This window comes from Zonotrichia leucophrys, chromosome 19 (assembly GCF_028769735.1).
Source record: "Zonotrichia leucophrys gambelii isolate GWCS_2022_RI chromosome 19, RI_Zleu_2.0, whole genome shotgun sequence".
Taxonomy (NCBI): domain Eukaryota; kingdom Metazoa; phylum Chordata; class Aves; order Passeriformes; family Passerellidae; genus Zonotrichia; species Zonotrichia leucophrys.
In genome coordinates, this window is record NC_088188.1 from 1866927 (window position 1) to 1892094 (window position 25168).

Below are 25168 nucleotides of genomic sequence, written 5' to 3' on the forward strand. Positions count from 1 at the left end.
TTTACCCTGAGCAGCCACACAGTAACTACACCTATTTTCGTCCAATCTATTTCTACCATATTAAAGGTTAGAAGTATTCATGGAGTCTGAAGACAGCCATTAGGAAAATATCTCAAGTATTTAGCGTATAAACTTGGCATTTATGGTTTGAAATAGGGACAGGCAGCGCTGATGAATCCTTGGCAGTTTCCTTGTTCAAGACAGATGAAGAACTCTGTAATTTCAGACTGATGCTGAGAAACTATATATACACTCTGCCTTTTTCATGAATCTCTTAAACCAAGGAATGAAAAATGGGCAGACATCCTCATGTTTTCAACAGTTTATACAGCCTCTTGCACTCACTGTAAGTAGACTCAATAACAAGTGAGTAACAGCCACTCTCTAATAGAAAGTGAGACATTTTTCATCCAGCTATTTGTTACCAACCTTTGCACTCGCTACTTTCAAACCCTTGCTCACCAGCCGTCGGACAAGTTTAATCTGAAAATTAACAAGTACTTTGAAAGCATTTACAAAAAAGCCAATATTGCACCTATGAACTTCCAGCATGACTGCAGAGGATATACTGGTGGCACAAGGTGTAAATCATCCTCCACTTCTGGACCCAGAAAGAAAATGTTACCCAGTCAACACCATCATCCAGTTATTACTGGGAAAGAACAGCACATCTGACTCTTAGGTCCAGGCAAAGGCTGCAAATGAAGCCATTGGATGATTTCAAAATAAATTTGCATCAATGACATTCCTAAAATAACCATACAGGTGTTTCATGGCAATATTTCCAGAAAGAAAGAACCTCCTAGAGTGGCTATAGAAGTGTGTATTTTTACACAGAGTGAGCAACATCTTTCAAGGTGATGTTCAACATCTTTAAGCATGTCTGAGACTCACCTGCTTAGACAGTAGAAAGGACACTACATGACAGGTCATGGGCGAGAAATACCCCGAACAGTGCACAAAGGCTGAAATATGTCCTCCTAAGGCCTTCACAGAGCTGCCAACAGCACAGTAACAAGCTGAGGGGTTCGTTAGCGTGGCATCTGCAGAGAGCCAGCAACGCATGGGCAGCCACACTATTTCCTGCAGGGAGTTTGTTGCCAGACAAGAGAAATGCAGCCTGGCTTGGCTCAGTTGGCTCTGATTCCCACTGTCTCTTTCCCAGACCTGCAAGTGAGCCCATTCTGGGGGGGCCTGGCGGGGCCTGGTAGGGCTGTAGGGCTTGTTGGGGCTGTGGGGCCTGGGAGGGCATGGCAGGGCTGTGGGGCCTGGCAGGGCTGCGGGGCCTGGTGGGACTGTGGTGCCTGGCAGGGCACAGAGGGGTTGTGGGCCTGTAAGGCTTGAAGAGGTGATGAGGCCTGGCAGGGCCTGGTGGGGCTGTAAGGCCTGAAGAGGCTGCAGGGCCTGGCAGGGAATGGCGGGGCTTGGGCCTTGTGGGGCTGTGGGGCCTGGTGGGGCTGCAAGGCTGAAGAGGCTGCAGGGCCTGGTGAGGCATGGTGGGGCCTGTTGGGGCTGTAGGGTCTTGCAGGGCTGCAGGGCCTGGCAGGGCATGGCGGGGCTGTGGGGCCTGGTGGGGCTGTGGGGCCTGGCAGGGGCCTGGTGGGGCTGTAGGGCCTGAAGAGGCTGCAGGGCCTGGAGGAGCATGGTGGGGCTGTGGAGCCTGGTGGGGCATGGTGGGTCTGTACAGCCTTGCAGGGCTGCAGGGCCTGGCAAGGCATGGCGGGGCTGTGGGGCCTGGTGGGGCTGTAGGGCCTGGCAGAACTGAAGGGCCTGGCGGTGCCGTGGGCCTGGAAGGGCCTGGTGGGGTTGCAGGGCCTGGTTGGACCCAGCAGGGCCTGGCGGGGCTGCGGGCCTGGCGTGCCCCACACACCAGTGGTGGCCTGGCAGGGACTCCGCCACCTCCCCGAGCCAGCTGCCAGTGGAGAAGCGGCCCTGAGCGTCTCCCACCAGTTGGCAAACAAACGAGACATCGTGTTAGAGCAGTTCAAGCTGCGTTGCCAAATTCTAATAGAAGGAGAGTTTCTGTAATCCCGAAAAGGGGCTATGTGATCCTTGGAAACAAGATGCTCTTGTCTGGCCTTCCATTCATTTTGTAAAACATGTTAAGTTTAATTTCAGTGCTTGGAGCTGCAGCTGGCCGAGGAGCAAAATCACATTCATGTGTTAAAAAAAGAACTGGAAAGGGATGCAAGCTGCTAAATTTTGATACTGATCTGCAGCCAGCCTCCAGAGAATGGCTCGGTCAGGACTTCTGGGCTTTTTCCACTTAACAAGCAAAATATGAGTCCATTTTTTACAATCATAAAACCAGATTTTCTGTCATTTCTCTTTCTCAGTGTAGGTAATATGCAAAATTAAACATTTGCTTTCCAGTGAAAAACATCCATGCCCCACACCCCCCTCTCTTCACAGTTCTTGGTCCTAGCAGTGCCAGCCAATTCCCCCTGCTGCTGTACCAGCTGCAGAATTGGACTCTCAGGGCAGGAATTTCAGGAATGAAGAAATACCTGGTATCATTCAAAGCAGCTAAGTAGAGAATCCCTGACTGATGACAGACATTTTCTTCCCATGGCTACTGACCTCCCATGTTCACCCCTCCAAATTCCCTGGCAATATTAATTACACACCTATTTCCAAACCCGCCGGGCCAAATCCTGATCACAAGAACTGAAACAGGCAGAGGAATATGTCATCTTGCCAGTCACCAAACGAGATGTGGCTGGGGAAACCCAGCTCAAGTTCATGGTCAAACCCACACCAAGCTGAAGTGCAACCACAACCTCCAGCCAGGGATGAATTAACAACCACTTTCCTAATTGTTACTGCCTTCTGAGGTCACCCTGTAATCCCAGGCTTTGGAATCTGATCCAGGGCCCACTCTAGCCTTTGTGAGTCTTTCCAGAGAGCTGAACAAACCCTGTGAGTTCCTTATGTGTCAGCCTAATCCAATGAAATGAATCTTTGTTTTATCCCAGCTGCCAGGTACCATCCCTCCTGTGAGGGTCTTACTTTGGTACAGATCCCTCACATGTTTCCTATACTCCAAGATTCATTTACTTTTAACACAAAATCACTTGTTTATTGAAAGTGTCCATTTCCAGCAAAGGAACACTTTTAAAATTCTCATTAAATGGAGAACCATGAGGCTTGAAGCCAAATTAATTCTCCTACACCAAGTTAAAAATGATCCCCTAAATGTTATGATGCCTGCCATGTTTGGTTTCTATATTTACACCTCAGGCATACAGTTCCTGACAAAACTAAAGGCACTGATAAGATCTCTCCCAGAAAGCAAGAATTCCCCTGAAAGAAAACAGACTGCAGGATTTTACAGTGTTGGAAATCTACTGAATGTAGACATATAAAATATTTTTAAGGCCAAACAGTCAAGATCTACAAGCCTTTGGAGTTGCTCAAAATTTTTTAAATGAATTTTACATTGCTGGCTTGTGAATGGACTGAGACACTCAAGGGGGAGAAGGTTTTAGAATAAAAACTATTATGGGCAGAAAAAAAGGGAAAGAGGGACATGAAGAGGCTGAGGCAAGAGCAGAGGGTGAAGTGTGAAGTGAGCTCATAAGCTGGACCTCAGAGGGGAGGGATTTGTCTTGTGCACCCCCAGGTAACCAGAGGGACTTTGCCACCAAGAAATCACTTTTTGGGAAATACCTTCTCCCCAGGCAAGAGCTCCACACTGCTGCCAGCAATGAAAGGCCTGTGCAGGGCAGTGGCACCAGGAACTGATCCTCAAAAAAGCAGCTTTTCATTCCACTTGTCTCACTAAGAGAGCAGTCTGGCCAACGCTGCTGTCCAAAGGCTGAGCACATTCCTGGCTGGTGTTCAGCTTTCACTGCAATATACTGGTACCCTCACATCTAGATTCCATTTTACAGCTCCTGTACACCTTGTCTCACGTGTTTCCTGGGTGTTAAAGGTGTCACAGTATTTTCCATCACTGCTGTACAATACTGAGTAGTTCAAAGAGCTGGCTGAAATGCCATTTTCCCCATTACATTCAGAGCACAGACAAAATCTTTCCTTCTATTTGAAATATTACTTTTCAAGTTCCTATAAAGGCTATGAACATAATTTTTTTTTTAAGGTAACAGAAATTCAACTCTCTCAGACATCCAATTTCTCATCTAGTCCCATATTTCATGTGATATTTGGGTATTATTTACCTGTTTCAGCATGCTGAATGTCTGTGAGGTTTCTACACTTCAGACATCTCTGATGCCATGGTCTGGCTGTAACAGCGCCCTCAGCCACTGACAACACTCGAGTGGAAGGGCTTAAATTTTTGTTTAATCCTTTTGTTTAAAACCATCCACAATGTCAAACAGAGGAGACAAGGAGGCTTCATTCCCACAGTGGAATCTGTCTAAAATCCAATGACATTGGAGCTATTCTGGACCTCTGAAAATGCTTTTGTTTGGATTCTTGGCTGCTTTCCAGCCACTCCATCTTTTCTTGCTGGACACTGCTCCACAGCTTGCAAACAGAGATGCTTCTTCCCATCTTATTTCCTATGTTGTTTCAAGCATTCATTTTACTTATTCTTGCTGGGAAGTGTTTGGGGCTGAACTAGAAAAGGATGAACTCTTCTTCAGCCTAAAAATACTTAAGTGGCTTGTAGGATAGCTTAAAGAGGCCTAACATTTCCATCTCAAACCCTGAACCTAGCCTGAGATCACATGCATACCTTTATTAAATATAAAATGCAGGACTAAAACATCAGCTAAAAAGGGTGGTTCTGGCACCAAGGCCAGGAACTCTCAGCAAAGCTTTTCTTTGTACACTCAGTACACTCAGAGCACCCAGTGATTGCCTGGGGTGGGTGTTCTCTAAGCTTCCTCCACTTGTAAATAATGTATTGCTGGAGCACAATGTTCTGCACAGAAATACACAGTTTTGATTGACACCTGCAATGCAGCAACTCCTTGAAGAAATACTGTTTCTCTGCTCTGTGGATGGATGTCTCTAGAACCCCAAAATATGGCAACCTGCCTCATCCTTACCACGTCTCTGGAATTGTTTTCTCAGTGTTGCTTCCTAACTTCATTGAGAAGCAGAACACACAGTGAAGTGCAAGAGGTAAATAGTTGTTAGGTTTTGTCACAAATAAATTTCAGCCTGATTGTGAAAAATAGTTTATTTCTGTGTGGTATTTTTAACACCTAATCATCTAGCGCATGGTAAGACCCTGGTATCTGGGGACCCTGCATTCCAGAGAATAAAACATTTAGTTCTGAGGTTTCCCTCCAAGCCTTAATGAAAAAAAGTGTGGTCCAAAACAAAGAGATCCTGTATGTGATTTTGTACACCTCAGGGTCATCTGTGCTGGATGCAGGGATGTAATTCAGGACCATCTCATTTCAGGTTGTTGTGAAACATGGAGCTGGGAGGATGAAGCAACTAAGAATAGAATCTTTTTAAGCAGCAGTTAAGTCAATCCTTTTAAACTTTACTGGGGATTTACTTCAGGAGAAGCTTATTTGTGTGATGACCAGATCTCTGCAAAACCTTGGCTTCAGATGATGAAACATGGGATAGGTTGAACACATCTTTTGTTGAACACGAGCCAAAGAACACGTGGATTTGACCTGATGAATATTTTCAGATAGAAAACACGCACAGGCTGATAGCAGTGCAAAGTTTTGACCTCAGCTACCAAAGCACATTTGCTGACTTTGGCTGACTTTCTCTTTCAGATTTGGAGCTTGAAGCCCAACACAGGTTGAATGTATACAAAGTAAAAGTGGGAAAAAAATAATATTTGCACAGAACTCTGCAAACTGACCCATACTCAGCTCTAATGAGAACATAATGGTTTATCCAGCTGCACAAAACAGAGGCAAGGAGCATAAGAGCAATTCCTCTGCTTTCTTAATTTTTAAAGATATGTTTGGACTTCAGTACACATGGGAGATTCTTTTCCTGAATGCATGCATGTACACTTCTAAAAGTGCACCACTAGCATTTTAAACCACATTAAAACATCCTTAAGCCAGAATGGAAGCTTTGCTTCCACTGAGAGCAATAAAAAAGAAAGAATACCAACTCATAAGGCTGACTTTATAAATCTTGGGATTATCCTGCAGTCTGTGGGGTATCTTCTGTCTAAACTGCCTGCAGCCCCGGGGGGATAGGGATGGATCATCCCCTGCCCCTCCCCAGCAAACAGCCCGAGCCATGATTATTGTGAGCTCTGGGAGACACACTGAGCACTGAGCCGAAATGTTTGTGTGTGTCAGATCAATCTTTTCACTGACCAGGACAGCTGTACTCACAGGGGGACCACCAATCATCCCGCTAGGAACTGCTTCTGTCCTTCAACAGGCAATTAACGTGAGTCCATTACAGCTCCCCCGAGGCCCCCGCGGGGCTGCGAAAGGCATCGACTGAAAGGTCAGAAACCTCATGAGGACAGGAAAGAAGCTGTGCCTGGCGAAATGGAGTGGAAAGCAGGAGCTATTTGTCACCCGCTAGTAATTCAAAAAAAGGGGGGAGGGAGAGGCCTGAAGGGGGTCCAAGCCTTGAGCGCGACCGTGAGCACGCGGCAATGGGAACAACAGGAACAGGAGCTGCAGGAAGGTTCTTCTGGGACAAAGACTTTACCCAGTGTGGAGCCGGAGGACGAGTCAACAGAGCCCAGCAAACCCCACTCAACCAATTCCACAAAGTGAAAAAGTGCCCAGGCTGAGTAATAACCCACAGGAAAACTCTGGGTAAGGAGTCCCTGGGGGCTGAGGTTCACCACCAACACAAACATTTCAGGAGAGAAACAACAAGGAATTAAATGACCAGAAGCACACAGAGAGTGGCATTCATGAGCATCCAACATCTTTCAAAAAGAACCAACTGCTTCAGACCAGTGGTGGAAAACCAACAAACATGGCGGCTTGGAGGATCTGCTACAGATTGCTCTCTATTTCTGTTTGAGAGTTCTGGGCAAGACCAGAAAATGAGTTGGTTGTGGAGGTCTCAGGTGAACCCCTGCACAAAACCCTCCAGATACACCACCACCAACCCTGGCAGTTTTCCTGTGGAAATCCAATCAAGTGATTGCCAGGTGGGTGACCAAAGGAGGAGAATCAGACTATACAGAATATTTAATTTGCACACAAGTGCAAGGAAAAGTTAGAAAGTTAGAAAAAATTACTTCATGCTGATAATTGCGAATAGCTTTCATCCAGTTCACTGGTCAACTTTCACCCACAGCACTCAATGGGAAGTGTTATCACAGTTGCTCTTTCCTGTGATAAGAATATTTCACAGAGGTCTGGTAATACCTGTGCAATCAACAGAACAAGCTGAAATATGGCAAATGTTAACTGTGCAACAGCAGAACTTAAAAGGTGAACAGCAAGAATCTAAATAGTGAAAAATTTTCAATTTCTTTGGACATGATTGTGAATTCTTTGTGTAATTGTAATTTTTCTTGATGTACAAAACCTAGACTGCTAAAGAAAAAAAGGGAGGGGAGGAAGAAATAATGAACAAACCATGTGTTGATATGTCCTGTCTTTAAATGAGTGTACGGGGACTGCAAACACCATGAGCTCCACTGCCTGCAGACAGAAACCATGGTGGGCTTTGACTCCATCTGCACCATCTACAATATATCTGACATTGTGTAAAATGTATTCTACTTTCACAAAAAATAAATTCTGGTGACTGTGTTCTTTGTGGGGAGATGTGCATCACGTGTCCAGATTATTTATGAGGGTACAAAATGTTTGACCTTGCAGAGCACCCATGACCTAGGGGCTGACAGGCCTGCAGGTCACTAAGGGGAACTGGGTGTCCACTGTCAGCTTTACCAGGCCTCCACCTACAGAGGCAGGGGCAAGAATATCCCCGTGGATGTCACCATCCACTCAATCACCTGGAGTCCCAACATCACAGGGAGGTCATGGTGTATTTCTTACCCATTTCCATAAAGAAATCAGTTTTCTATCTCCTCCTCTTGTGCCTTATTTTCTGGGTTCTAACTTCGTTTTCTCTCTGCCTTCAATATTTGAGGAGCACAGACACAGTGGGTGTGTTTATATCTACATCTAAATATCGATACATCTAGCCCCAAACTTTTCTTCCCCACATGAAGTTTGGTAAACACATATTGTGGATTCAGGTAAACTACAATTACAGAAACCCTTTTGTTCTGATATTAACTGCCTTGTCCCCTCTCCCTTGTGCTCCCCTTTCCAAAATGCCCAAGGGGTGTCAGGTTAGTTCATTCCCTGTGATGCCTGCACTCCTCACACCCAGCAGCACAGTGCTTTATCCTCAGCAGCAGCAGCAGGCTGATGTTTGAAAGAAACTGCCAATTAGTATCCAAGACACCAGTTAACAAGATAGTTTCTTCTAATGGCCTGTATTGATGAATGAATTAATGAAATTCCACAAGTTGTTGATGTGTGCAGAGCGCTGGTGTGACAGCCCTGGCAGCACACAGACACTGCCAGCAGCCCAGAGGGTGACACAGGTCACCAGCCTGCCCTTCACACACTGTCTGGGCAGAGCTGCAGGAGCCACAGCCCAGGGGACCCCAGGCAGCCCTGCTGGCTGCAGTCACTCCAGCTATGGCCCTGTGCTGCCATTCAGGTGTAGGAGGACACAGTATGGGTAATGTAGGAGGCAATTTTATCCCCAACGAGTTGCAGCTGGACCCTATTACTAACAATTAGGAGCAGGCCTGATGATAACAGGCAACACCTGTAGCCAATAAGAACTAGTGGCATAAAAGATTGGGGAAGACCAGGAAGAGTCAGTGCTTAGAGGAGCTGCCTATGAGAAACACTGAGGTAATATGAAACTCTGGAGCTATGAGACCTTTGCACTGTAATAACAAGAGAACTGTTGTAATATTTAGGAAAGCTGGAAGAACAAAACTCAGGCAGTTTATGGAATAAACTCATCCAAAGTGCCAGAGCTGAGGGGAACTCACTCAGTTTTACCTTTGAAATGACACTTTAAAGCTTCAATGGTCAGCCTGCATTTATGCATCTAGAAAGTCACATATTGAGATGAGGATATTGAGGCAAGCTTGCTCTGCCTTTAATTAGAAGACCATTAATATCAAGTGCTCAATTTTATTTCCTATCAAGAAAAGCTTCTGCTTTTTAAGGGCACTTGAACTTTTCTAGGAGCACGAGTAGCAGCATTCGATTAGAACATGAAGTAAATACTAACAGCACTAACAGCATTATTGCTTCTTCAAGGCAGATTTGATAAGCAGGAAACAGATTTGCACATGTATGCACCACTCTGCATTGACAGCAGAAGCTACACATATACAATTGTGTAGTGTCAAGATCTGGGTCCCAGAACAAGTAACTGCAGTGCTGCAATCTCACCCTGGCTGTGCTTTGTTTTGTCTTCCTAAGCATAGTTTGGTTTGCTGAAATCAATACAACAGTAACTTTTTCCCAGTTAACTGAATGTTCCATCAGAGAGCCAGAGACTCCACTCAGCTCTGGGAACTTTGCAGAGAGATCTCATAAATTCAGCTGAGATGCACCAGGGGGTTGTAGGCAGGGCCCCGGAATGAGGAGCCTTAACTGGATTTTGGCCACACCAATGTGTACAAAAACACTATGACTGAAACAAGTATAAGATACACCATGATGCATGTTTTATTGACAAGAGATCAATAAAATGAAGGAGATCATAAATTGTGTGTACAACCTATCCAAGCTGCCTGTCACCTCCTGTCCTTCTCTTCCCTCCAAAAGAGATACAATCATAAAACCTTATTGATTCAAGTCCTTCACACACTATTTGGGGACAGTTCTTTGTGAACTCAACAGGCATTTGTTTGATTTATCACAAATTCATGAGGGTTTTGAACACATGACCAGTCCTGGAAATGAAGTTGACATAGCTTGTCTGACTGTGGACATAAGAGGAATGTGAGATTGTGGATAAATGAGAGTCTGTGGTGGCCAAAAGGCAGCAATTACATGTGAATAGCATGGGGGAGAGAAGAAACACAGTGAGAAAACAGTTATGGCTATTTTATTTGAATTTGAGTATTTGAAGCACGTTAAGTGTGAGAAATAGCTACTCACTTTTCATAGTTTGGAAGGTTTATTAAAGGTTTATTAAACCTTCCTAAAGAAAAACACAATAGAAAACTGAATGAAGAAAAAAATGTTATGGCGCTGGGAGTAAAAGATTTTCCCTGCCATGTGCTCAGCTCTCTCACAATGGAGGTTCTCCCTTTTTAACCCTTTAACCCCTCCCAAAGTTCTGTCCATCAACCCCTTCTATGCTGCCCAGTGGTGGAGATCTCTTCCTCAAATCCTGACTGGAGCTCAGATGTCACCACAATGACAAGCCAGCCCTCCCAGATGTCCCAACTCCAGGTGTCCCTTGATAACCATGTAAGGGGGTAAAACATAACTATAAATCTATATAACTTTTCTTAACCTATATGCATGATATTTGTCTGTTAATTGTGAGAGTCTGTTGGGAAGTTAGCTGACTAGAGACTGGAAAAGTACAAAGCCGTGGCTAATTCCAAATCCTGCACCTGTAAGATAGCGTGTCCTTGGGCCTAGCTGTAGTATGATAACAAACAGTGAAAGAGACATGAGAAAAGAGAGATGTAACCCCGAAAGAATGAGGAAGTGTTAATGGTATAGTTTAACCAATAGATTGCTTGGCTTACAGAATATTCATAAGCTTATTATTTGCTGTATAAGTGTTTGATGCTTTCTTCAATAAACTGGACCTGTGATGAACCAGCTGGTGTCCTGGTCCCCTTCCTTCGACAAGAGTCAATCAGTGCATTACTCATCTATCACATTAAGGAAGAAAGTTTTTACAGTGCAGGTGGTGAGGCCCTGGCAGAGATTGCCCAGAGGTGGTGGTGGCTGCTCCATCCCTGGAAACATTCAAGGTCACTCTGGATAGAGCTCTGACAGACCTGAGCTAGTTGAAGATGTCCCTGCCCATGGCAGGGGTTGCACTGGATGATATTTAAATGTCCTTCCCAACCCTGCACGTTCTATGGTTTTATTACTGCCTTCCTTAACCAGAAACCAGCACGTGCTCGAGGACAGAACTCTGTGCAATCAGCCCTTCACAGAGAGATGGAGGACAGATTTGCATTCAACTAACTGATCAAATGTTAAGAATTTCTTAATTGCCTTAATAGTTTAATTTTATTTGTCTCTAATCTAATTAGTAAAGAGAAGTGTGCGTGGGGGGAGCTGATTGAAGGGGAGGGGAATGCCTTCATGTCTGCAATGCAGAAACCTCCTGCTCCCTCCTGCCCCAGCACAGGCAGTGCAGGTGTCAACAGATCCCTGTTTCCTCCTCATTATCCCACTGCCTTGCTGGACTGTCTGCTCTTGGAAACTTCCTTTGAAGGCTTTAATAGCAGCATTCATTTCTGCTGCAGATAAGGTGAGTCCAGCTTTTTATGCGCAGTAATTTAATAGGAACTCAGGTCTAATTTAATAGATCCTTTATGTCTCTGTCAAAGGCTGTTACCATTGATTGCTGCAATGGCTCACACGAGTCTGTAAATACATTAATCTCCTGAGAGCCTGCAACAACAATGCCATTCACAGCATGAGCAATGCAGGTGGACAAACCCTTCCTGCACAGACGAGGGACTGACTGAAAACTTACACTAAATTTAAACATAAATTAAATTAAACATAAAATAATAAATTATAAAACACAAAATAAATATAAACATAAATATCAGAAATAAAAATAGAAATATATAACCTTCAAATAAATATAAATATAAATATATTAATATGAATACATAGAAGCACATATATAAACACATAAATATTATATATATATGTATATATATGTGTATATATATAGCTATATATAGATATATATACAGATATATATATATATATATAACTGGTGAAATTATAGATAATAATAATATATAATAATAATAATTATAGATAATAATAATAATTATAGATAATAATAATAATAATAATAATAATAATAATAATAATAATAATAATAATAATAAAATAGATATAACTGGTCCCATTTTTAACAAGTCATTTAGTCTTTAGGCAACTTTGGGAAGGAACAAAAGCAGATTTTGTGAGTTGAAATTTATGGGGAAATCTTTTGCCATATATATTAAATATCAAATTAATGTAAATTAAATAAAGTCTGAAAAACTCTGAAAATCAGGGATCAATGAATCTGGATCAATGAATGCTGCTATATCTGGATCAGGCTGCTGAAGCTCAAGGCTGACTCAGTCAATGTGTCCCAACACATTTTGTTGGAGTTTAATTTCCAAGCTCTCTCCCTCTTTCAGGAGCCCAGCCTGCAAAAGAATGACCAAGTGACAGAGACCCAACGTGGTGATGAAAGCTGGCAGAGACATCCAGGGACAGAACCTCTCCATGCTGCTCACACAGAGGACATGCTGATGTATTTGGTATTTATTCTTTTTTTTTTTTTCCTGTCTACACATCCTACAGCACTTCACAGTATGGGAAACACTGCATGGGACTGACTTCCTGCCAGATGCTGAACATCCACAGCTCCAGCTGCTCCAAGGGGCACCAAAGTGCCCAACCCCTCACTGAGGGCTCTGCAGCACCCAGCAGGGACTTTTTCCTTCTACACAATTGGCCATCACTGGTAAATGTGCCCTAGAACAAGGAAGGAGATTCATTAAGGACTGATCCAAAGGCTTTCTGTGCAGCACAGCATCGTGTCCTCTTCATTTCAAAGCCAGCCTGTGAGAGAGCTGGGTTGGGAGGCAGAAGGAAAACATCATGGCAGGAATATTGGTGTATTTTGGATGCAAAGCAGAAGCTTATCTGTTTTACTACTGCAGCACCAGAGAAAATCAATTTTGACACAGAACTGCCACTTTACAAGAAAATAACTATACTTTCCAATAACCTAATCTGTGCAAAGCCTACTGAAAATTCCCTAAAGAACCAGTAGTTAAAACCTCCATTAAATCAAAGGGTTTAATATGGGAAGGGAAGAGAGGATGCAGTTTGACTTGGGAATGTAATGGACTCAGTGGGGAAATAAATATGTTGTTTTATGTGTACAGTTACAGAATTTGAGAACACAGCATTCATTTCAAAGGGAATTCTCTTGCTGTGCAACTTATTCCTAAACAGATGTGATTTTTGCTTATTCAAAAACATTTAGGTAACAATTACAGCATAATAAATTATAATTGCCATCATCTTCCAGCTATGCTATGACTTCTATGCAAACACAAAGAAAATGCAATTATATAGAACTGTAAATCCTATTTTCAGGTAGCTTAGAGCACTGACAGAACACTTGTTTGTTTTCCTTAGAATGAACAATACTTTAAAATATCTATCCAAAGGAAAAAGCCATTTCTGTTGGGAGGCCTGGCAGCCTGATAAGCTCTGTCTTACACAGCTCCTGCTCAGAGAGGGCCCAACTCTAAGGAAGTTCATTATCCTTTGGAAGGTGATATTTCACTCTTAGGTTTTAGATTAGGAGTCTGCTTAAATTAGTTTCTGAGCTGACAATTAACTAAGCAAGGCAGGATCACTGTTTGAATACTGAAGGAAGAGAAAGTAACCAGGAACTGAGTGAAAAGCAGGATTTTTATGATTGAATAGTGCAGGAGATCACACAAGAACCCAACAGTTCATATAAACATAAATCATTCTACATCATTTCAGAGAGCTGCAGCTTAGGGGTGGAATTCTACAAGATAAATCAAAAATAATCCCCTTGTACTCTGCAAGTCTTCATTAATTAACCTTCATACTTCTGCTAGATATCACCAAAGTGTTACAGCAGTTGTGTTGGAAATCAATTATAAAACACAACTTCAATTATAAATAACCAAACATTTATAACTGATATCTGTTTGAAGCATGAGTCTGAAAAATAAATAATATATATTCGGTATTTCTTTAATAAAGGAGACATTTCATGAACAGAATGAGAGGCTGTAAAGTCCTTCAGCCAGTCACAACCCACATCTACACCAGGTGAGATAAAGTCCTGCAGTGTGACATGGAGAAACACCACAACTTGGCAAATATTTGCTGGAAAAGCACAGAAACAATTCCAAGCTCTAGGGAAGGTCCCCATTGGGCTCTGCTTCTCCCCAAGCTGGTGAGAACTCTCGTGAAGAAAACAGCCTCATACTTGCATCCCAAGGCTTCCAAAGCAATATTTCAGACCAACCTGAACCTCAGGAAGGAATATGAGGGCTGTGAAAGGGATGCTGTCAAGTTAAGAACTATTTTATCAGCATCAGTTTTAGATAAAAATGTTGCTTTTCTCCAAGAAAGAGCAGCAGGCCAAGGAGGAAGGAACTACGATCACTGACAAAATCCAGCTGTCCCCCATCAGCACTAAGGTTTCCCTTTCCACCTCATCTTTCACCACTTCTTTTGTTTCCTTTAGAAAAATATTTATCCTTAACAAGACGCCTGGGTTGCATTTAACTTTCTACTGGGTAAAATGAAAATCAAGTTCACACTCCACTTTCAAGGAGAAGAGATGGAAGATAGTGAAATCAAACAAAAAAAGTCTTTTAAAGACACTTTTTTTCCCAAAACCTTAGGAAGGAGTTGAAATTTGAGGAGTCAAACAAAACATTTTATATGCTGGGCCACGTGGCACTACATCTAATGCTTTCAAAAACCCATAGGGCAGAATGACTGTCAGAAATTAATTTAAACACTTGGTTAATTGTGATCCTTCCCAATCATTAGTAACCGCTGCATTTAAAAGGCCCAGGATTTAATGGCCTGCTCCATTTCAGAGCTAGAGCAGAAGAATCCATTCTCAAGGCTGGAGAAGATTTGCAGAGTCTCAAACTCACATTAGGTGATCTGAACACTAAATAAATCCTGGAGAAACTGGGTTCCTCTGGAACTCCTGGAACTTCATCAACCACCAGGAGCAGTGGGCACAGCTGCAATATCAGTGAGAGACAAGAGCATATCCCAGCTGTGCCCTGTCTTTGGTGCACACAGGGGTGCAGGTCCCCAAAAGTGGCACAGAATGGGACACAGAGCCAGGTGCTGCCAGGCCCTGGCCAGGTGGCTGCTCCAGACTCCTTCAGCATTCCTTCTTCAGCCACATTCATAGTTTAGTGATGGCAAGTGGCAGAAATGTTTGTACTGGCAACTACAGGAAACAGGTTTTCTGCAAAATTTCACATGTAAAGAATTGCAGGATGCATTTTTGATGGACTTCTGATAAAAGTTAGCAATCCCATCAGGAACTGAAGCAATACCAGGAGACCTTATCTAAAACCACAGCAACATTGTCTGAGTTTGAAGCACCAGGATGTTTTTCCTTTAGCCTAAGACGTGGCTCTGCTGTTGAGGAGTTTAATGCTGCTCTGCATTTGGAGTTTATCTCACAGCCTCCTCCCTTTTAATGTTCCTCATTTTGTTCATCTGCTCCACTTTCTGGCGTGTCAGCATCCTGCCTGGGATGTGCAGGAGATTGAAAGGTGTGCCCTGTGGGTTACACTCTCCCTAAATCATCCGTGATCTATTCCGCTTGCCTTAAACGACTGAGTCTCATTTGCACAATTGCCCTATTAATTTACTCACCATTGATTTACATGACTTTTGCTGGAAATCCTCCACCAGACCTCTATTTTACATGCTCTCTCAAAAGCTCCCTTCCAGCTTTTTTCTCCCCCATCATGTTCCTTGTCTCATTTCTCTTCCATTTGCCGTCATTCATCTGTCTCTTATCTTCTTCCTCCCTCTCCCTCCCACTGTTCTGTTTTCCTTCTGTTTCTTCTCTGTTCTCCTCCATTTTCCCCCTCCCTGCAAGTCTCCCTCCTTGCTCCACAGCAGCTAATAAATCTACCAGCAAAGCCCAGAAGCCCCAGAAGATACAGGTGTAAAGGCAAAGGAGCAGAAATAAATCAAGATTCCTCGTGAAGAAGAGCAACAGCTGTGACTTCCTTTTGGCGAGTACAAAGACTGATGGGTGACCATCATTATCTATCTTGCAGCACTTTACCTCGTCCTTGTGTCTTTTTGTCTTCCTGAGAGGAAGCTCAGCCTCTCAGTGCAGATTTTATGGCCACTTTCACCCTCTCAGCAGATCACATGGCCCTGGACTGGTGCCCTGATTGCCAGTTTGACTATGAAAACCAAACCTCTCCATCTGAGCAGACAACAAACTGCTGGGCTTTGATAGCAGGCATATAAAAGTGCATGTATACATTATCAAACACAGACAAATGTAACCATCCAGCAGAGGCATTTTCCAGCTCTCATGACTCTATGCTCTGAGTGCAAACCAATAAATAAATGCAGTTGTTTCTAAGCTAAAAGTCTCATTCAGTTATCTTTCATTCAAATTTTCAGAAGGTAAAAAAAGGACTGAAGTGCAGAGGGTTAGACTAAGAGGACTACAAAGATTTACATATTCATAGTGGGTAAATAATAACCTAACCTTAATGCCACACTCTGCAGGGCAAAGACAATGAGGAGAGAGAAAAGCAGAGGAAGGAGAGGTTCAAAGAGCAGCAGACCCCAAAGAGCAGTTGGTGTACATGACATAACTGAGCTGCTCAGCCTGGAAGTCGGGGACAATTGAACAAAGCCTCAGAATGTCCTCAAGGCACTGGCTGTGCCCTCCCTGCGGAGCCTCTGAGCACAGCCCTGACCTGTGCACTCAGAGGGTCTCGTGTGGAGTCACAGCTGGCAGGGACCTGAGGGAGCCCCCAGGCAGAGGCAAACCCTGTGAGTGAGCACGAAGCCTGGTTTCACTCATGGCAGAGACACAACCCTCCCGTTAACTGCACTGCGTGTATTTGCAATAAATGCAAACCAGCCATGGTTACCAGTCAGTCACATTGCTTGCTTGAGTGAAAAAAATCCTCCTCCCTATGCAAAAATGATTTAAAGACTGAGTTGAGAACATTTTCCACCTTCTAAACCCAAATTAACAGCTGGGCTGTGCAGCTCTGAGCTGGACAAGGCCACAAACTCTCAGCACTGGGTTATTATCCGAAAAATAGCATGGAAATCCAAAGTAATGACAGACTTCTAGAGATAATACACTGCAATAATACAGTATGTGAAGTTACCCATTTTATTTTCAACCTAATTTCCATGTAGTTTGCAATTTTCTGATTTAATAATGTAGTTGAGAAAATACAAATTGCTTGTATTGCCCACATATTTACATTGTACTGTACATAGCATGTAATTACAGCAATGGTTCCTATGGAATTACTGAGCTCTGCACAGTTTTTTGTGTCCTCCTCAGGAAAGTGCCAGAGGAATCTTTCAGTGTGCTGAAGCACAATCCACAGTGATGTGAGGAAAAAAAATAAAATAATGAGGGTCCTCCCTTCAGATGCTGTCTGGACAGCATGAGGGAAGCATAAGCAAAGCTCTGCAAGCAGAAGCATTGTCAGCTTTCCTTGGTCCCCAAAGTCCTACAAAAGAGCTCTGCAGTTCCTGATTAATGTTCCAGACCTCCAATGAAAGGGATTTTCTACTGCTGTACCTGCGCTCCTGTCCAAGAAAAGTGATTTTGATTGACTTGTCCTGACCTGAGCTCTTCTGGAGAAATTAGGGTGGCAGCTTGCCAGTTCTCTTGGAAGGACAGGGCTTGTTTTTCCTTTCCTTTACCACTTTTAAAAACACACAGACAAGACTTACATATGGTTGGCTCATCTCCGATGTCTGAAGGTCTGAAGTTTGAAGGTTAGAGCTAATCTTAGCTATGGCATTTTGTGCTGAAGTCAGAACACAAGTAGTTTACAAGAAAATCAGCTTTAACAAGTGATCACAGAAACAGAACAGTAAGACAAGTATTATTGGTATAAAAGAGATGGAATGATGATCACTAAGAACTGTAAAATCCAATGACAATATGCTGAGTGGAGACAGCTGTGCCAAAGCAGTGAAGATTAGAGAGGTCTAGAAGACAAGAAACCAAGTGATTATTTCTGATTTTACCTGAATTGTCAATATGACCTTGGGTTGAGTCCTTTGTAGCTTACTGGTGCTAAAGATTTGAAGGAGTGCTTGGGATGGTCTGGGCTGTGGTGTGCCAAAGAGCCTCAGGGTAATGTCAACTGTTAAAAAAGGTTTCCTCCACACTAACATCTGATATTAAAAAGTTTCACCAGTTCATTTGGCTGCCCAAATAAACGGGTTTGCAGACTCTTTCCTGGGCCCTGAGCTTATAACGGGATGCTGAGAGCTGGGAATCCTGGATTTCCACTTCCCCAGGAATGGAATGTTGTGTGTGCTGGTCATGCTGAAATCCCCCTCAACAACCACCAAAGTTCAGGTAACAAAGCACAGCTCCATCACTCCAGCTCAGCTGCTGGCCAGCCCTGGGCTGAGGGAGGCACACAGGGAAGCACTTTTATTTCCAGCTGTGCAGTCTGAAACCTTGGCCAGAGCCAGCCCCTCCTTGCCAAACTTCTTCCAATTCCTCACTTCTCTGGAAGAGCAGCACCTGCACTGATGTGTGTGAGGGTGTTCACAGGAGTTCTTGGATGAGGGAAGAGATGAGGATCTGACTCCATGTTTCAGAAGGCTTGATTTATTATTTTATGATATATATTACATTAAAACTGTACTAAAAGAATAGAAGAAAGGATTTCATCAGAAGGCTGGCTAAGAATAGAATAGGAAAGAATGATAGCAAAGGCTTGTGCCTTGGCTTTCTGTCCGAGCCAGCTGACTGTGATTGGCCATTAATTACAAACAACCACATGAGACCAATCCCAGATGCACCTGTTGCATTCCACAGCAGCAGATAATCATTGTTTACATTTTGTTCCTGAGGCCTCTCAGCTTCTCAGGAGGAAAAATCCTAAGGAAAGGATTTTCCATAAAAGATGTCTGTGACAGATGTGATCAATAGAAATGCTCTGGGTACAAGGAGCCTCTTCCTGCCCCAGCTCTGATCCAGGTGAACACTGTGCCAGCATTCCAGTCAATTACAAACCAGCCATTGGTGTTGAGGGATAAGCATCTCTTCTACTTTTTAAGGGCAAGGCCCACCCACCTGTGCCTGTAATTTCCATGCATTGGAACATATGTTATATGAACTATAAATGTCATGCATTGTTCATCTGCAAGACACAATTTGCCAGCAACTCTGAGGTGAAGACAGAGATGGAGTTGAAAAATACCTCTGCTAGGCTTGAAAAGAGCAGGAAAATGAATTTAAGTTTCTCCTTTTAATATTCAACTTACTTGACTGAGTGACTTGGTTGTCACCTGCAGAGATTCTTTTTCATCTTTGATGTTTTTATATTTATACTTTTTTTATACTTATATAACACCTGAACCAGTAGGATTCCCATTTCAGTTTCATCATTTTTGGCACTGTATGTCCAAACAATGGATGATTTTTGTTAAAAAGATTCTTATTGTGTAAAGTAATTTGAGGTACACACAGCCCTCCTGGGTCTTCTTCACAGATTGATTTTACCTGCAGAATATTTTAAGTAAAACAAATTTTGAATGCAGCAAAATAAATGGAAATCAACACAAACTGTAGCCTTTTGTTAAAGTTGCTGCACACTTCTTCCAAATCCTCTTCTTCAAGAGGATTATAGCTTTGCCCAACTTCAGAGCACTTGGGCAGGAATTTTCTGTGCCAGGTGTGTGCCTCAGGCAGAGGAGAATGTGATCATGTAATTAAAGGCTGTTCCATAGTGGGTACACAGAAGGGGGCAAATTAAGGTTGAAGAGGCAACCTTAATTCTCAATTTCTTAACTTCCACAGGCTTGACTTTGCAACCCCAATAATGGTCTTTTAATGTAGGGTTTATCTGCAATATTAACCCAGTGCTACATTCATTTAGAGACACATCCCATTGAGGATGGATGTTTGAGTGGATACATCCCTTCCACCTCCCAGGCATGGGTTTAAACACAGCCAGGGGCTGAGGGGTGGGGAGCTGTTACCCCTGGGCTGTTTGGGGGTTAAATGATGTGAGCTGGTGAGGTGAGACCTTGATGGGGCTGGGATTCCAGCAGAGGATGTGACTGCCCAGCCTGCACTGCCTCACCCCCATGGGGGTGCAGCCACAGCTCTCCTACAAAATGTGCTTCCAGGTGACTCCTCTGTCCATAAGGGAATGTTCCCTCACTGCAGGAAGACCCTGGATGGATGGCTGACCCCTGCACTCCCAGAATGCATGAGGAATGGTGCTCATTTGGTGGGGCTCTTCATGTACACAACACCAGAGCCTTCACTGAAATCTTCAGTGAGGGTGGGAAGAGCCAGCAGTGCCAAAATCTGAGCAATGGCTGTGCCTCCATCAAAAGAAGAACATCCTGGAAATTTGCTCAGTGACACTTCTAGGAAAAATGAGTATGGACAACATATGAAAATTTAATTTAGCCCGTCTGGTGCTGAGAAACATGAAGCACTTGTATAAGTACCAAGTGGGATTCTGCAAAAACAAGGACAGTTGTGCCTGAAGGAGGAAAGCTGAAGTGCCTCCTCTACCTCCAGAGGCTGTGCTGGAGGGCAGAGCTTTAGAACAGAGACCTTGTAGGAGACATTCACTGAAGGAGCTGCTGTGGAGCTTCCCCCAAAGCAAACCTCACAAACTACAAAGCCCCCTCTGCCCTCCAGTAAAGGAAATTTTGACACTTAAGCAACTAAATTAGAGAATCACAGAATAATTTAGGTTGGATAAGAGCTTTAAGATCATCAAGCCAACCATAAACCCAACACTGCCAAGCCCCACCAAACCAGTCCCCAAACTGCAGGAAGCAGTGTCTGACACCCTTGTGCTACCAGCAGCTCCCTTTGGGAGCAGAGAGAATTTCCCCAGATGTTCTCAGAGGGGGAACAGGTTACAGAGAAACCACCAGAGACAACAGAGAAAACAGAAGGGGATCAGGAGGAGGGTAAATGTCTTCTCTGCAGAGCAGGAGACAATCTCAGCTTTAGTTCTGCCTCCTCAGTCCTGGTAATTCAAGGCAAGAAAGCACAGAGAGAACAAGTGCTCTCCAAATCTCCTTTTGCAGCATCTCTTTATGGCATTCCAGCCTCCCCAGTCACAAACCCCCCAAACCCCCAAGGTCCAACCCAACCCTCCAGGTCTGACAGCATCACTATTTCCCTCAGTGTGACACTGGTACCCAAACCAGATCACCCAGGCAGAAGAGCCAAAAAGCTCCTTTTCATCCCAACAGGAGTTTTAAAAATATTATAAATCACTTAGCTTTGTTTTCCTTGCCATTGGCTGCATTCGTGTTCCTTTGGAGAGGCCACATTAATAAATAGTGTGCCCTGGTACCAGCATGGCTTCAATCCCATCATTTTCTGCATTCAGCACTCACATGCCTCCCTTACTACAGTACATAAATGATATAAACTTCTCATCAATAACATAAAAAATTCATACTCTGTCTACAATGCAGCTGCTATCACAGGTTTATGTCAACAGTCGTCCTGATTTTTAATAGCATAAATGTTTAAAGAGGCAGCAATTCCTGTAAAGTATCTGCAGGGATATTTAGAGCAGACATATGCCAAAACAATCCTGCTCTCATACAGGAGACATTGTTGCTCAGCAGGAAGACAATGTTTATCCTCACAAATGTTTACCCTGCTTCAGTCATTAAAATGCTCCAAGTGGCTGGCAGGGACATCCCAAAGCTCCTGGTCACCCCTGCCTGTGACAGCTGAGCCCCCTGCACTGACACCTCCTGCCTGCCTCCAAAATCACCTCTTTGCAAGGCTTGGATTTGCTCTTTGCTATAAACATACAGACACAGGATGATTTCCAAATGTTTTTATGCTTCAAAATTCTAATGCACAGCCTGTCCTTTCATTTTCTTTTTATTATTAAAAAACCCTGTCAACTTAGCTTTCTGAGGGCTTCCCACCTCAATAAAACAATGCAAGCTCTTTCTTTTCATTTCTTCTACTTGCTGCCAATTGTGTAGGGCTTTAAGCTATTAAAAAATAAAAAAAAGCTTTGCATACATGCAACATAAAATATTTATTTTTAATCTAAGCAGGATTTCTTTACCTGCTGTGCTGCCACAGCTTTTGTTTAAGGCTTGCTTTATCATCTGTGTGTCAAGCTGAAAGAATTTCTCTCCTGATCCTTCATTGTGGCTGTAAAGAGCCTCCCCTAGCAGAGCCCAGCTGACACTCAACTCCCAGCTCCTGCTTCCAATTTTCCTCCTGCCTTTTCCCCTCTCACCCAAAAACCCACAACCTGGAAGTTCTTCACTGGAACAGATGGTTTGGAGGAATCTGGGACATGTGATGGAAAATAGGACTCCTTTAAGCAACACCTCGTGTGACAATTTTGTGAACAGTTGGTCCAAAGAGTGACCCAGAAACTGCCCCAGCTCTGCTCTGCTGAGCCCCAGGAGATTCCCAGCCCTTCCTGAGTGCCTGACCTTGGGCAGCTTCTGGGACAGCACATCCCCACTGCCTCCTGCACGGAGCCACTCCTGCAGCAGGCCATGAAATTGCAGTTTTGAGGTTAAAACTGGAATTATTAATGATAAAACCCAACCCTATAACTGGAATTATTAATGATAAAACCCAACCCTATAACTGGAATTATTAATGAGAAAACCCAACCCTATAACTGGAATTGTTAATGATAAAACTCAACCCTATAACGGGAATTATTCATGATAAAACCCAACCCTATAACTGGAATTGGTAATGATAAAACCCAACCCTATAACTGGAATTATTCATGAGAAAACCTAACCCTATAACTGGAATTATTAATGATAAAACCCAACCCTATAACTGGAAGTATTAATGGTAAAACCCAACCCTATAACTGGAGTTATTAATGATAAAACCCAACCCTATCCTGCCCCCATTTGTTTACTACCTGAACAACACCAAATTCTCCCAGACTTTTTCACAATCAAAGTTCTCCATCTCAGAAGATGCAAAAATCACACAGTCCCACCTGCCTGTGTCCAGACCCTGCTGCTGCTGTTCAGAGGAAGGGAAGCAGCAATCTGACAAGTGCTGAACTTTCCCAGCTCCATCCAAGGACAACAGAACAGCACATTCCTATGGGCAATAAAACAACAACTTCCAAGTCAGCCTTCAATTGGTATGGAGGAAGAAATCTTGGGTTAGAATTCATAAATTTCCTGTCCCAAGGCAGAAGCAAAGTCAGAAAAGAGGATTATGGAAGAGTGCACTGTTCCTAAACTGTGTCCCATCTTGGTACACATGGACACGGCAGGAGGAAGGTGTCTGATGAGCAGGACACAGGAACCAGGCTGGGTGAGCTTGGGGCTGACTCAGAGGGGTCATGTGGGGGATGTACAGGAAGGGGAAATGACTCTGGTGAAGAAATTTCCAGAAGAGGAGAGTTGTGTGTCCATAAGAATGGGAATTACAGGACTGGACAGCTCTGAGGATGTGGGCATGGCTGGATGTGGGTGGGAGAAGTGGACTTGTGGCTCAAAGCTTCCTCAGGAGCTGAGAAGGTGTTTAAAGAACTTTGGTGGAGGCTTCAGGTGCAGTGGGTGGCTGAGACTGGGACAGTGTGCACAGGGGTCTGAGGATGAGGGAAGAGATGAGGATCTGACTCCATGTTTCAGAAGGCTGATTGATTATTTTATGATATATATTACATTAAAACTATACTAAAAGAATAGAAGAAAGGATTTCATCAGAAGGCTAGCTAAGAATAGAAAAAGAAGGAATGAATAACAAAGGTTTGTGCCAGCCAGCTGACTGTGATTGGCCATTAATTACAAACAACCACATGAGACCAATCACAGATGCACCTGTTGCATTCCACAGCAGCAGATAACCAATGTTTACATTTTGTTCCTGAGGCCTCCCAGCTTCTCAGGAGGAAAAATCCTAAGGAAAGGATTTTCCATAAAAGATGTCTGTGACACAGAGATGTGATCAGCACAAAAATGTCCCTTACCAGAGTTCCTGGGGCCATCTCCACTGCTCCCCACCAGCTGCAGCACACGAGGGCTGGTTCATGGGGGGCTTGTTCAGGTGCAGGGCTGGGGGATCAATGACCCACATTTTCCTCTCCCCAGAGAAGATTTCAAGGTTGTGCCAAAAACCACAGAGAGAACCCTGCAGTTTTCCTTTCCTTTGAACAGGTGCAATGAGATGGTCTTTGTTTAGTACTAAAACTGCAGATCCATTATAGCAAAGGTAAATATCAACTAGAGAGTCAACATCTCCATTAACAAAAGCCAAGCTGCCTCAGTAGCCACCAAACACCGACATCTCACAACTATTTAAAAACACTTCAAGACCTTAAAAACCTGGGAAATAGAAAAAAACCCACAGCACCATTGTAACAAGCTAAATTTCCTGTCACACAGACGCTTGATTCCTGTCAGTGCAACACTCATTTTAGTCTGATTAAGTTGCTGTGATGAACTTCAGAGTTTAGACTGCCCTTGAGCCTCACATCTATCTGATCTTTAATTCTACTACCCGCTCATTTCTTGCTAAGCACACAATTCTGAGTCCCACTGGAACAGCCTCGTTCAGGCTCTGCATCAATATGTTCAGTGCTGAATTCATTTCTGCAGGGAGCCCAGTAAATCTGAACTTTCCAAAATCATTTGGCCCCCATTACTAGTAAGCACTGCTCTTAAATAGGTTGTAACTCCAGCTAATAGGCTCCATAATCATAGCTGAATTGAACAAAAGGGTCCAGTATGGGCTGCCATCAGTCATTTTTATTCCCAATCAAATGCACTGCATAGAAGGGAACTTTTTTATACTTCTGGATGCTGAAACTAAGAAACTCATTTCACCTGAATAGAGGGTTTTTTCCTTAATAAAAAAAATAAGATGAAAGCTTCCAAGGGTATCCTGTAGTCCAGAACAGCACTGATGCAAGACCTGGAACTGGTAACCTTTTCACCTTGCAAAATGGCATCTATCCAGAATATAAGGAGACAGGAAAAACATTAAGATGCAAAGCCCACATAATGAAAAATTCCAGTGCTGAGAGATACATCTTCTGCTATTCAAAGAAGTAACTGAGTGTAACTAAACCTAAAGTAAAGGAGTTAGCAGTAGCAGTGCTTACATCTTGATCACATTTCCATGAAGACAAGCTTTGTGATATTGTTTCATCTAGTGCAAAAAAAAAAAAAAAAAAATTGAAGCCTCCTTCTAAATCTTATCACTGAAATTGATAGTGTTTACTTAAAGC

At 43.4% G+C, this 25168-nt stretch overlaps 1 protein-coding gene and 1 long non-coding RNA gene across 8 annotated transcripts in view; one reads left to right on the forward strand and one right to left on the reverse strand.

Annotated features, from left to right (window-relative positions):
- AUTS2 (activator of transcription and developmental regulator AUTS2) overlaps positions 1-25168 on the reverse strand; it is a 794855-nt gene that overhangs the window by 310922 nt on the left and 458765 nt on the right. The gene's annotated exons all lie outside the window — the stretch shown is intronic.
- Positions 8764-13074, forward strand: LOC135455961 (uncharacterized). Its single transcript, XR_010442435.1, has 3 exons — positions 8764-8807; positions 11288-11415; positions 12314-13074. It is a non-coding gene; the product is annotated as an uncharacterized LOC135455961 (long non-coding RNA).